The sequence below is a fragment of the Halichoeres trimaculatus genome, unplaced genomic scaffold (genome assembly GCF_033239565.1).
Source record: "Halichoeres trimaculatus isolate MK-OKI-2021-1 unplaced genomic scaffold, fHalTri1.1 fHalTri1_scaffold_12, whole genome shotgun sequence".
Lineage (NCBI taxonomy): Eukaryota > Metazoa > Chordata > Actinopteri > Labriformes > Labridae > Halichoeres > Halichoeres trimaculatus.
The window spans coordinates 36,223,993-36,236,746 of NW_027437190.1; the positions used below are offsets into that span (position 1 = coordinate 36,223,993).

General features: G+C 42.7%; 1 protein-coding gene across 3 annotated transcripts in view; it reads left to right on the plus strand.

The window, feature by feature from the left end:
- tmod4 (tropomodulin 4 (muscle)) overlaps positions 1–12,754 on the plus strand; it is a 39,539-nt gene that overhangs the window by 15,181 nt on the left and 11,604 nt on the right. Inside the window, exons 1-2 of one of the 3 annotated variants that reach the window (XM_074684311.1) lie at positions 1,978–2,088; positions 3,651–3,695. The gene's annotated coding sequence lies outside the window, so the exon portion shown is untranslated. Of the gene's footprint in view, positions 1–1,963; positions 2,089–3,650; positions 3,696–12,754 lie in introns of those variants that run through there. The other 2 variants (XM_074684312.1, XM_074684313.1) reach the window with 2 other exon arrangements.

Consider the following 12,754-nt stretch of genomic DNA (forward strand, 5'->3'; position numbering starts at 1 on the left):
TTGTGCTTTTTCTCCAACATTTTTTTCTGCAGACATTGGTCAGAAAATCAACATTTATCTTTAGTTTGAAATGTATTCTTCAGGGTGTATTGCTAACACAAACAATTTGGAGTCTAGTGTGATCTGTTTGGAAATACTAAATATTTTATTTCATTCTAAACTGCTTTGCTTCAAACAGATTAAATGATAAATGAGGAAGAGGAAATTATTTTCTTATGAACCAGAAAAATCTGAATTCAGCTGCTGGATTAATCAGAGGATTATATTAAAAACTGAGAAGGTTTATGATGTTAGAAAAAGATCTGTCACGATGGGAAAAAAACAAAAGGTGAGAACCCACAGTCAGATGTTAAAGAATTTATCAAACATAAACATAAAAAAAGAGAAGTCAAACCAAGTTAAGCTGTTGATGAAACACTTGAAATCTTCCAGTTTGTTTTTATTTTCAGTGGGAAGTTTATGTCAGGTCGATGGTCCCACCCTGAGCTAACGCTAACACTGAAGCTCCTCTTCATTCATCACAGCATCATTCAGAAAGTCTGAGTTAAACTAATCAAACAAATTTAAAACAACGATTCATCAGATTGAGTTGAGCTTATGAATTTATTTGTGACGGTTTCTCGATGAAAACTTGAAAAAAATATCAAGTATTTCATAGTTTTATTCAAATGTTACACTCTGCATCTAAACCCACCTGCTACTGTCCCAACACTCAGTCTGTTAGCTCTGTTAGCTCTGTTAGCTCTGTTAGCTCAGTAATTAGCACAGTGCAGCTACTCGTGCTAATCACTGAGTAAATATTTAGAAACAAATCTCCTTTAGTCTCATCTCTCCGCTCTGTTTTCATGATGTAACCTGTTTTTATTCAGAGTAACTAAAGTCAGAACTGGGTCAAACCCAGAACTGGTCCAACCAGATTCAGGACTGAAGGTCTGTGTCAGAGAACATGACGAGTGTTTTTCAGGTCAGCACTCACCGTCCCTTCTTCCCAAACTGGAGCAGGGAATTCTGGGTAAATGAGGAGGTTTGAGGGATGAATAACAGGAGTAAGGGCCTTTTTCAAACCGCCCCCTACACACTCTCCCTACCCACTAACCCTCCGTTTGCGCGTTCTCGCGGAGGGTCCGCCACATTAAAGGCCATCCCAAACTGATCCGCGGGGAGGGGTAGTGGGCTCTAAAACCCTCCAAAAGCGAGTCTGGTCTGCACAGACGCCGACTCGCTGAACACGTGCAGCGCTAAATTGTGTCCGGTGTCAGCCATGGAGGAAGCAACATACGAATGTAAGTTCCACGCACATGTGCCTGCACAAATACCGTAAAACTAACAGAAATATTTAATGAGTGCAGATGTTCACAACTTTAGATGTTCATGCCATTGATTAAGGCCTGCCTTGCATTTGTTCAGACAGTTTGTGTGTATTTGAGTGTCTAATATTTACTGGGACTTTCACAAAAACAAAAGAATTTATTCAAGTGAGAGTGAAACATAAAAAATTCTTCAATAAAAACATAAATGCAGTCAAAGAAGCGTGGGAGTAAGTGTGTTTTGTATTTTCTACGTTATATTTTCTTTTTTTTTTCTTTGTCTGTTTCCGCCTGAGATCGAGTGAAGTTTCTGTCCCAAAGCTGTATTTATACCCTACATCCTGATGAGGTGAACTTCATTCAGCTGCGAGTGTGACTCCGTGACGGAGTGCACTCCGTCGTGGAGGAGGAGTGTGTAGGGGGCGGTTTGAAAAAGGCCCTAAGAGTCATGAAGACATGATTTGACCTCATGGGCCTGTCACTGGATTTCTGGACATCCCAGCCACCAGGAGGCGCTATATACAAAAACCCTCTGTCATGATGATGATGTGTTCAGAAACCTGAGATAGGATTGGATAAGAGGTTTCAAAACCATAACAGAGTTCACTTCAGAGATGGTGGAAGGGTTACAGCACTTTGATGGGATCAGGATCAGGATCAGGATCAGGATCAGGATCAGGATCAGGATCAGAGGCAGACATTTTCAGAGTTTCTTCAGCAGTTTGGACAATTAATAATCAACGATTTCAGACATAAGTCAAACTTTCCAGTGCAGTATGAGGTAAGTTTTATTGGGTTGGTATTATTTAGGATTTAAAGGTTTTGTGTTCACTTTGAACAGAAACATCTGCTGAATGAAATTATAGAATTGCAGATTTGTGAAGGGTAATAAAGAAGTGGATAATATGGTAGAAAGAGAAACACAGATGGAAAGTTTTGAAGCTTCTTTGCTACACAGTCAGCTGGGATACTCAGACACTGTAAAAAGGGCAAAAATAGGAGTCAAAATGTACAGGTAGAGGAAAGAAAAAAGCAATCAATAGCTCAGAGCAAAAGAGAAATGTTAGTTTATTTATTTATTTATTTATTTGTTCTCATTTTTTATTTATTTATTTGTTCTTATTTGTATATTCTAATTTATTTATTTGTTCTTATTAATCTATTTTTATTTATTTATTTATTTATTCTTATTTATTTATTCTAATTTTTTATCTATTTAGTTATTTATTTACTTTTTTTTTTTTTTTTAAAGGGCTTTTTTTATCACCATGCTGAAATGGGGTTCTCCCTATTTTTAGCAGGCTGTTAGTCAGAAAACCAGTGAATTAAGATGATGTAAAAACCATCCCTTGACACACAGTAGATACAGATTTTATTTTATTTTAATTTTTAATTGATTGCTCTTCTGTGTGACTTTAAAACTGTTTTTGAATTATATATTAAATGTTATTTTATCTCATGTTAGCTGCTGTGTACCTGACTGTATTTTATTTATTTATTTATTTATTTATTTATTTATAATTCTGTGGTTAACAGTGTCTGTTTTCAAAGTGCTGAACAAACAAAGTTGGATTGGATGTTTTTCTATGATTTTTTATGTTATCAGTGCCAGAGCCGTCTCAACAACATGACGGGCTACGGGCAAATCAGCATTTTAGGGCCCCTTGCATGCTACCCTTTGTCAACAACCAAAAACATTAAATTGTTAAAAAAAAAAAAAAAAAAAAAACTTTTTTGTTGATCTGTGAGGCTCCTGAGCTGGTGGGGGCAGGCAGGCCCGAATAAGAGTCTGCTGAAACCAAAGAAGAAGAAGAGGAGCTGCTAAACATGGAGCTGCAGTCTGGTTTCTTCTTCCTGAGGACTGAGACTTTTCCTCTGCCTCAAACTTTGATCCCTTCTCTCCTCACCTGTAAGGAAACTCCTCTCCTCGTCCGTTCAGCGAGCGTGAACTTCCTGTTGGTCAAAGAAGCGACTCCAACATCAGACGGTCTGAGAGTGAACCTCTCTGCTCTGACCACTAGATGTCCTCCTCCTCCTCCTCCTCCTCCTCTCCTCCTCCTCTCTGTTTGAGCTGAATGACTGATGAGCAGATGAGTTCATGCCCCACTTCTCTCTGACCGCCTCCCCCTGCCTCCCCCTCCTCCCCCCTCCTCCCCTCAGCCAAAATAATAAAATGCTGACTTCTCAAAGTCTCCACATCAGTATGCCTGTCTCAGCATAGCAGCCCCAGGCCTGACACACAGATAGAGAGAGGGGGAGAGGGGGAGACAGAGACAGAGAGGGGGAGGGAGAAGGGAGGGGTGAGGAAAAAGAGGAACAACTTTCTCTGGTTTCCATCTGCAGGCTGTGCCTCCCACGCCGAGGGTTCAGCACTGCGCTCCTGTGAAGGTAGGTGTGAGCTGCCCGCCGCCGTCTCTGCTGGTCCCAGCGTGTGGGGAGGTGTGTGGGGGAGTCTGTGGGGAGGTCTGTGTGTGGGGGAGTCTGTGGGGTGATCCACGCTGTGATCTGTGTCTCTGGGTCCCCCTGTTTTTGTCAAACTGTTGCTCTGAAGCTCGCTGACTCTAACTGTACGTCGACGATGCACAGACTTCGCTCTGTGAGGCTAAAGCGTGAAGCTAAAGCGTGAAGCTGTCACTCAGACGCAGCGCTCTCTGCGGCATGTGGAGGGTTAATCCGTCCAATAACTGAGCATTGCTGCGCTGTCGATTCATCACAGAGGATTTGGAGACGTGTCCTCAGGGGACTACAGGAGTCCAGTGAGGACTCCTCTGTCTGCTCCTGGGTTAAACTGATGCAGATTAATCTCAGACACAGAGCAGAAAAGTTTTCTGTTCTCTGTTTATCGCTGTGCACCACCTGGAAAAACCACCTCCATCTCTAAAAACAGCTCCACCTGTCGCCTCTCTGAGTATTTGTGCAGCAGGGGTCTCCACAAACCGCCTCACCTGTTAGCAAACGTCCAAATCCTTAAAAACCCGCACGTACCAGTCGTTCTGCTCCGGGTCAGGCTCCAGGAGCAACCCAAGCCGAGCTGGATTCACACGGAGGAAGGATCTGACTCCAGGAGCTAAAATTAATCCAGGGCAGATCCTGGAATGTTGCACTGAGGCGGTGAGACGCAGGGACGGAGACCCGGGGACGCGACAAGTCTCCTGAGCTGTTGGTAGCAACTTAGGGCCAAAAGGATCCTCAGCTCTTCAGCTACTGATTCACAAATGTTCAAGGCTACGGTGGCCCTGAGGTGACAGAACACAAAAACAAAAACAAAAACAAAAAACACTGAAAAAAAAAGAAAACGCAGCTTCTGTCAAGTCATGTTTTCTTTATTTTCTCTTTGTTTTTGTTTGTTTTGTTTTCATGTTGTCTTATTTTTTGACATTTAATGTTTTTTTTCTGTTTGTTGAATTTGTCTTTTTATTTCTCCTGTTGTCTTTGTTTTTCTCTTTTTTGTCACTTTTCGTTGCTTTATTTTAATTTTTTTTGTGTTAAACTTTTTGTTGTTGTGTCGTCTTGTTTGTTTTCATGTTTTTATTTTTGTCGTTTTCTTCTTTGTTGTTGTTTGTGACTTGTTGTGTTCTCTTTTTTTCTTCTGTTGTGTCGTTTAGTTTGTCGTCAAGGTGTCTTATCTTTGTTTTTGTCTTTCCTTTCTTGTCAAATTCTTTTATTTTTGGTTATTGTGTTTTCTTTTTGTTGTTGTTTTCCTTCTCGGTTGTCTGTTCTCGTTTGTTGTGCCGTTATTTTTTTTTATCTCTTATTGCCATTTTTTTCTTTTCTGTTGTCATATTGTTTGCTTTTCGTTGTTGCGTTGTTGTTTATTTGTTGTTTCACTGTCTGTTTTCTTGTTTGTTTTCTTGTTCTCTGTTTTGTCTTTTTGTTATCATGTTGCCTTTTTGTTGTTGTGGAGTTTTTTCTCGTTTTTTTTTCTGTTGTTACGTTGTTTTTTTTGTTTTTTTTTGTCCAGTTTTTTCTCTCCCCTTGCCCACTCTCTCTTTTTGTTTGTTTTGGACCTCAGGGCCACCGTACAGCCCTGTCTGAAACAGAGCGTAATCAAACAGAGAGAAATAGCTTCAGTTTATTTTCTGCGCTGATAAAAACCGACTCCTGGCCCAGGAGCAGGCTGTAAATCATGCTGGAGCGTTTATGGGTGAATAACCTTTGTCACCCTGAAACTGAAACCTGTGTAATGGTGTTTGACTTGTAAAACACACACTCTCTGCTCGCTGCGTCTGACTTTAAAAACTGAACTCTGTCTCATGCAGTGAATCAGGATTTTATTGGACGAGTCTCTGAAGTAAAAGCTCCTGAATCAGCTCCGCTCGTCACATGACGTCTGTAATGAATCAGAGCGAAGAGAAGGACTGACGGTCTCTGAATACTCCACTGCACACACACACACACACACACACACACACACACACACACACACACACACACACACACACACACACTCACACACACACACACACACACACACACACACACACACACACACACACACACACACACACACACACACACTCACACACACACACACACACACACACGCCTGCAGCAGATGGTGGTGATCAGGGCGGTTGCAGCAGCTGTTTGGAGAATTTGCTCGGTGCTGTTTCTGGTGTGTGAGCTGTTTACATGCTGCTTCCCATTAACACCTGACAGCTCAGATTCAGTCACATTAAGGTTTAAACACACACACACACACACACACATACACACACACTGTGTTTGGAGCATGAGGTCAGAGGTCAGAGGTCAGCTCTGGACAAACGTGTGTCAGTCAGCAGTCAGTGGAGGTCGTGTTCAGAGTTTTTAATGGTTGTTTCCTCTCGGTCAGTTTCATGTTTGTGTTTATTCTGATCAACTCTCAGTCTGAGCTCAGAGGAAACCTGGGGTCTGAAGGGGGAGGTCATGACCTGTGGTAGAAACTGGAGTCTGACGACGTTTGCAGCAAACGCTGCTCTGCTGAATGACCTGGTATAATTTGTTGAAGTTTGAGAAAAAACTTTCAAAGATTAGTTTGATCTGAGTTATTGAAGATCTTTGATCTGTTTCCTGCTGATGAAGCTGATCACACAGGGGGATTAATGTCAGTGCTGCTTTGAGTTTGACGGGTTTCATTAAAGTATCTCGTGTCTATTTGAGTAGTTTTCTACCAATTTGACTACTACTACCAGGAAATAAACCACAGTTTAACTCTTGGCTAACACACTGAGCTGCTCTCTTTGGTGGCAGAGACACGCTGTTTGTGTTGTTTATTTTATTTATGTCTCTGCCCTTCAAACAGTCTGTGCCACTGCTACTGATACACAAATGTAGCAGTCTACGGTGGCCTTGAAGTGCAAAACATGATAAAAATAAAAATAACAAAAATAACAAAACAACAACTAAAAACAATATGCAAAATTAAATAAACTAATAAATTAATAAAACAAAGAAAAACAGATTTTTTTGATTTATGTTTTTTTTGGGTGTCACATTCTGTGTTTTGTTGTTATGCTACTTTTTGTTTGTTTGATGTTTTCTTCTTTGGTGAAATGTTTGGTCCATTAACCTCCGTTTAGAGCAGAGCTAGTTCAGTGTTTGGTTTGAGAGGTGAGCTGGAGTCAAAGACCGCGATGCTGGTCCTCTCCTGGTCCATGTTGGGCTGTAAAACCTCAGACCTGTTAGCTCCCGGTCTGGCTCGACTCGTTACGTCTGTTTGTTGTTGTAGATAAATATGATCTGTTTTGGACACAGTTTGTTTGATTTTGGAAGTTAATGTTTTTATGTAGGCTCCGTGCTCGACTTCCTGTTTTGCTCGATCTGCTTTTTGTGAATCGACACAGAGTAGAAACCTGATCTGATGCCTTGGAGGAACAGAGGTGTTTGTAGCACGTTTGGGCTGGTGTTGGGCTGAAATCACAGCACGGAGATAAGAGTGTTTGAGATTGAAATAAGTTTAGACAACAAAGGGTAACGTTGGAAACACCCAGAGTTTGGATCACCCAGGTTTCCAGATCTGTCTCCACTCCCTGATGAAACAGATCTGATGTGTTTCAGTTCAAGTCAACATGCGTTTACTGCGACCCAGCTCCAGCAGGTCAGAGTCCTCCAGATCAGATACTCAGGACTGATGTTTCTGGACGCCAGTTTGTGAAAAGCCTGAACAGAGGACAGGAAGTCAGCTCTGAAATGAGTTTGAGCCTGGAGTGATTCATAGTGTAGACGTTTTCTTTGGCTGTGCAGACGTAACGAGGAGTTAGCGATTTGTATCAATCAGTATCGTTTGATCAATGATCTGATATTCCCTGAAACTCCCTAAACTTCCTTTTCTGCAAGTTTTTTTCTGTTTTCCCTGATAAAAGCGTCTCTGTCCCTCCTCGCTCCAGCTCTGAGGACATTTATCTCAGCAGATCTCTAAATCAAAACCCTGAAGATGACAAATTCTGCTCTGACTTGTCAAGAAGAGTCACGTGTTGGAGAGTGTCTCTGGTTCCAGGTCCCAGCTGAAGAAACGTGACCGCTGAGCTGGGACCAGATCAAACCAGTGTCAGGGATCTGGTCTGGATCTCCTTCAGGTCTGGTCTGGATAAATAAAGATGGTCTCCTGTCAGATTCGTCCATGGAGCTCTCATAAAGCTCAGACTTTCAGCTCCTCTCAGGCTCTATCTGCAGGTGGCGGCGGCGGCCGAGGTGGAAAAAGAAACGCCTGCAGCCAGCTGGCGTTGGCAGGTGACCGCCGCCCCCTCCCCCTCCCCTCCCCCCATGTTGAGGACTGCAGGGGACAGATGCACATTCACAAACCTCCACCCTCTTTCCAGTGTGGCCGCAGCGCTCTCTGGCATGTGAAATGAGCCAAATTAGACGTCAAAACAAATCAAAACAGCGCGAGTCAGAGGGTCATTGTCTCCGGTCTGCCAGAGTCCAACGCCCAGCGCCATCATGGCCGCTCTGAACCAGCGCTGACAGCGACAACGCCGTCCTCTGCTCTGACTGAGCCCCGCTCTGAGCTCAAGTGTCAGGAAAAAGCCGAGAGTTTAACTCCACAATAAGCACGGCTCAAAGGCTTCGTGCCGCAAATCACATGATCCTCGTTTGGACCAGGCTGCGCTCGCTTCTTCAGGCAGAGACGAGAAAACACGGGAACACACGACGAGGATCTGAGCTGAGGGGAAACAGGAAGGGTTCAAAGATCAAACTGAAAACATGACTTTTTAGAGATTTTACACCAAAACCAACTTTGATCCAGATCAAACCCTGAGCAGAGCCTGAAGGGAAGCGTCCTGGAGGTCAAAGGTCACGCAGACTCCCCTCACAGAGACTGTCAGACACAGACTGGAGCTTTCCTCTGCACAGTCTGTAAATCTGACTCTCAGACCCTGAAGCTGCGGCTCATCCAGCTTCCTGACGGAGTAACACTCAGAGATAAACCGTGATCCTGTGCAGATTGATCCTCCACCCGCTTCTCTGAGCCGCCGCCTCCTTCCTGTCATCCTTTAAACCTCCTCCGTCTCCTCCTCCCAGCTGAGAGAGCCGCTGTTTGTGTCTTTGGCTTTACGCATTAGAGCCACGCGGCGTGGACGACGGCGAGCGGCCTGACAGGCGTCTTAGAGCTGGACTTAGAGTCTTAGAGTTAAACTTTTCTTCTAAAACCACTGAAACTCTCAGATTTTCTTTCTGTTTTCTTGAATCTGGGGTCAGGAAAAACCTGGATCTGTCAGAGGGTCTGGATGTTGGGTTAGGGTTAAAGAGAGGAAGCACTTCCTGTGGTCTGACCTTGGTTTCTGTTTCATTAAAGGGTGAACAGGCAGTCACGAGACGTGTGTGTATTCTCAGTGTGTGTGTGTCCTCGCTAACAGAGTGTAATCTGATCAGGGGTCAGTCCAAAACACTCGTACACCTTGAGAGGCTGTGGTCACACAGTGTGTGTGTGTGTGTGTGTGTGTGTGTGTGTGTGTGTGTGTGTGTGTGTGACTGGAGTACCAACAGGATCCTGGAGTGGAGTTAACTCTATGAGACGCTCACTTTGACTGAACATATGACGTTTAAAAACATCTCCAGGCCCCAGCGGCAGAGTCTGAGGGAGTCCACCAACAGGCCGATCCAGATCCAGACCAAACAGTCAGATAAAGAGACCTGATGAGTTTAACTGTGCTCACATTGCTGCGCTGATGCTGTCGTTGTCCTGGTTTGATCACCTCAGAGGAAGTGAGGAGACCTTTGTTCAGCTTTGTTAGTTTACATTTCCCCACGGTGCAGAGTGAGACTTTATGTTTCACTGATACTTGTGTCTTAGAGTTTGTTTTTATGTTTTTATGTGACTCTACATCTGTAAACTTATTCAGTTTATCTCAGCCCAGCTTTTACAGGAGGCTTCGAGCTAAGTGTGGTGTTTAGAGTCTGATAGTCTGCTGTACTGTTTACCTTTTCCTCTAAATCAGGTTAACCTGTTATTGATTGTGTGTATAATTTATTTCATTATTTTATTTTACTTTTTTTTAATATAATTTAATCTAAAATATTTTTTATTTTTATTTTTTAATTTAATTTTAAATATTTTTAAAATATTTTATTTTACAATTTAATTTTAAATATTTTTTAAATGTTTTATTTAATAATTTAATTTTGAACATTTTTTAATTTTTATTTTATGATTTGATTTTAAATATTTTTTAAATATTTTACTATATAATTTAATTTAAAATATTTTTCAAATCTTTTATTTTATAAGTTAATTTTAAATAATTTTTAAATATTTTATTTTATAATTTAATTTTAAATATTTTTTAAATGTTTTATTTAATAATTTAATTTTGAACATTTTTTAATTTTTATTTTATGATTTGATTTTAAATATTTTTTAAATATTTTACTTTATAATTAATTTAAAATATTTTTCAAATCTTTTATTTTATAAGTTAATTTTAAATAATTTTTAAATATTTTATTTTATAATTTAATTTAAGTATCCTATTTTACCTATTTTTTTGGATGTTTTAATTATTTTTATTTTAAAATTTTTCAAAAGTTTACAAGTGCATTAATTGTTACTACTATGCAGCAAGCTTTAAAATCTCAATTAAAAAAAATAAAAAATAAAAAATAAAAAATAAAAAAAAAACACAAACAGGATCAGGTTTTACTGATCCAACCCGACCAAACTGCACTGATCCGTACCGGACCACTTGGTGGAAAGGAGTCTATAGATCCCAGGTCTTCAGAGGGTGGTGGTCTGTCTGATGGAAACATCTAGTCTGTGTGATTTAAGGATTGTCTTGTTGAAAACTGGTTCAAACTGACTTCCTGTGCGTGGTCTTAGACAGTTTTAAAATTGGTTGGGATTGGAGCATCAGGACCTGGAAGTTGCTAACACTGTGGCTCTGTTTTAAAGTGTTTTTGCTAAAATCTGTCTGAAACCGTGTTTGTTTAGCAGCTGGGTCTGTTGACACAGGTCAATTCACGTCTGTCTCTGTGCGCCTGACGACCAACCTGAGGATTTCTACCTTTCTACCTGAATTTCACCTTAAAAAGGAAACAGCATCAGATCATTGAAAACCTGCTGTAACGTGACCTAGTGCTCCTGCAGCGTTCAGCGGGCTGTGTGTCTAGTAGTGTTTTCAGCGGGCCGTGTGTGTCATAGTGTTTTCAGCGGGCCGTGTGTCTCGTAGTGTTTTCAGCGGGCCGTGTGTGTCGTAGTGTTTTCAGCGGGCCGTGTGTGTCGTAGTGTTTTCAGCGGGCCGTGTGTGGCGTAGTGTTTTCAGCGGGCTGTGTGTGTCGTAGTGTTTTCAGCGGGCCGTGTGTGGCGTAGTGTTTTCAGCGGGCTGTGTGTGTCGTAGTGTTTTCAGCGGGCCGTGTGTGTCGTAGTGTTTTCAGCGGGCCGTGTGTCTCGTAGTGTTTTCAGCGGGCCGTGTGTGTCGTAGTGTTTTCAGCGGGCCGTGTGTGGCGTAGTGTTTTCAGCGGGCTGTGTGTGTCGTAGTGTTTTCAGCGGGCCGTGTGTGTCGTAGTGTTTTCAGCGGACTGTGTGTTTCATGGTGTTTGGAGAGTTTTCTTGTTTCTACCTCTGGTTAAAGCTGCAGTTACTGAAACCTCTCTGTGTCCCTCTGGACCGGACGCGGCGTTTGAAAGCGATCCCACGCCTGCTCTGAATCCCTCCTGTTGCCATCACAGACGTTAATGATGGCTGACACGCTGGGCGGCTGAATGAGACCACAATCTGTGACCTGAGCTCTCAGGGATTCTCTTTTCTGGCCAAGTTGGGATGAAATCTGGCCTGGAAATGAAAAACATTTGACCTGACGAACCTGATAGCTGCGTGACTCACCGCCTGACCCTGACTCTCTGCGCTGGGGTTTCTGTGTGAGCGTTGGGTCTGAGCAGATCGTCTGATAGTCTGAGGGCGTGTCCTGGTCTGTGTGAACGGGTGTCCGTCAGTGATAAAGGAGGAAGCGTGTCCTCCACCGTCTCCCCCTGCTCCTCCCTGCTCCTCCCTGCTCCTCTATTCTTAGCTGCTGCGCGGTGAGCTCAGGGTTTAGGGTTACACACACTCCTCTCTAACTCCTCGTTCTGCGTCTCTCCTCGCCCCGTCAGTGGGCGTCTGTGGGCGTCTGTGGGCGTCTGTGGGCGTCAGTGGGCGGCGATCACCTCTGAGGTGAAAAGGCAGCCTGCGTTAGCGTGGTGTTGAGCGTGTGACCTGGAGGATTGAGCGGCGTATCGACACGGACTCTGCTCTCCTCAGAACTGAGCTGCTTTATTGGAAACACGTCTATTATTATCAGAGCAGGTTACTGAAGCGCTGAGGCTCAGGGAGCTGATTGGCTGGGTGATGTCATCAAAGGTTTGGCGAGGATGGTGGCTGTAAAGACGCCCAGCAGGGGGTCCCCCTGTTCAAACGAGGACAAAGTGATTTATTGTTTTTATGAATTGTTTGATCCCTGGGGCTCACCGCTGTCCTGAGGGGGGGTGAAACGTCTCCTCTTCCTCTTTCTGTCTCTCTAACGTGGACTGGCCACTAGGGGCGCCAAACGCCCTTCATGACTGGAGACATAAGATAAAAAGGAAACAATTTCATTAAGTTTGAGACACATCCTTCACAGAAAATCACCATAATCACACCATGTTTTCATCTTTAGTCTGTCAACACATCGTCACCTAACCAGGTCAGCAGACAGGCGTCAATCAGCTCCTCCAGGACGACTGTTTCCTCACACTCAGACCTCCCTGTTGGAAAAGTTCACCGACTCACATTAGATCACTGAAAAAAACAGAAGTCTTCTCAAGTGTTTTTGTCTTATTCTGAGTAAAAAGTGTCTAATGATTAATGATGGGTAACAAATCAGGGACTTTTATAGGTAAATTGGAACCATTGAGTACCGATACCAATTGCCAGGTACCAGGCATCGGTACTGTATCGTTTGTGAATCGTTTGTCAAATGTGAAAGGTATCCATTCATTCATATTATACTCGATAT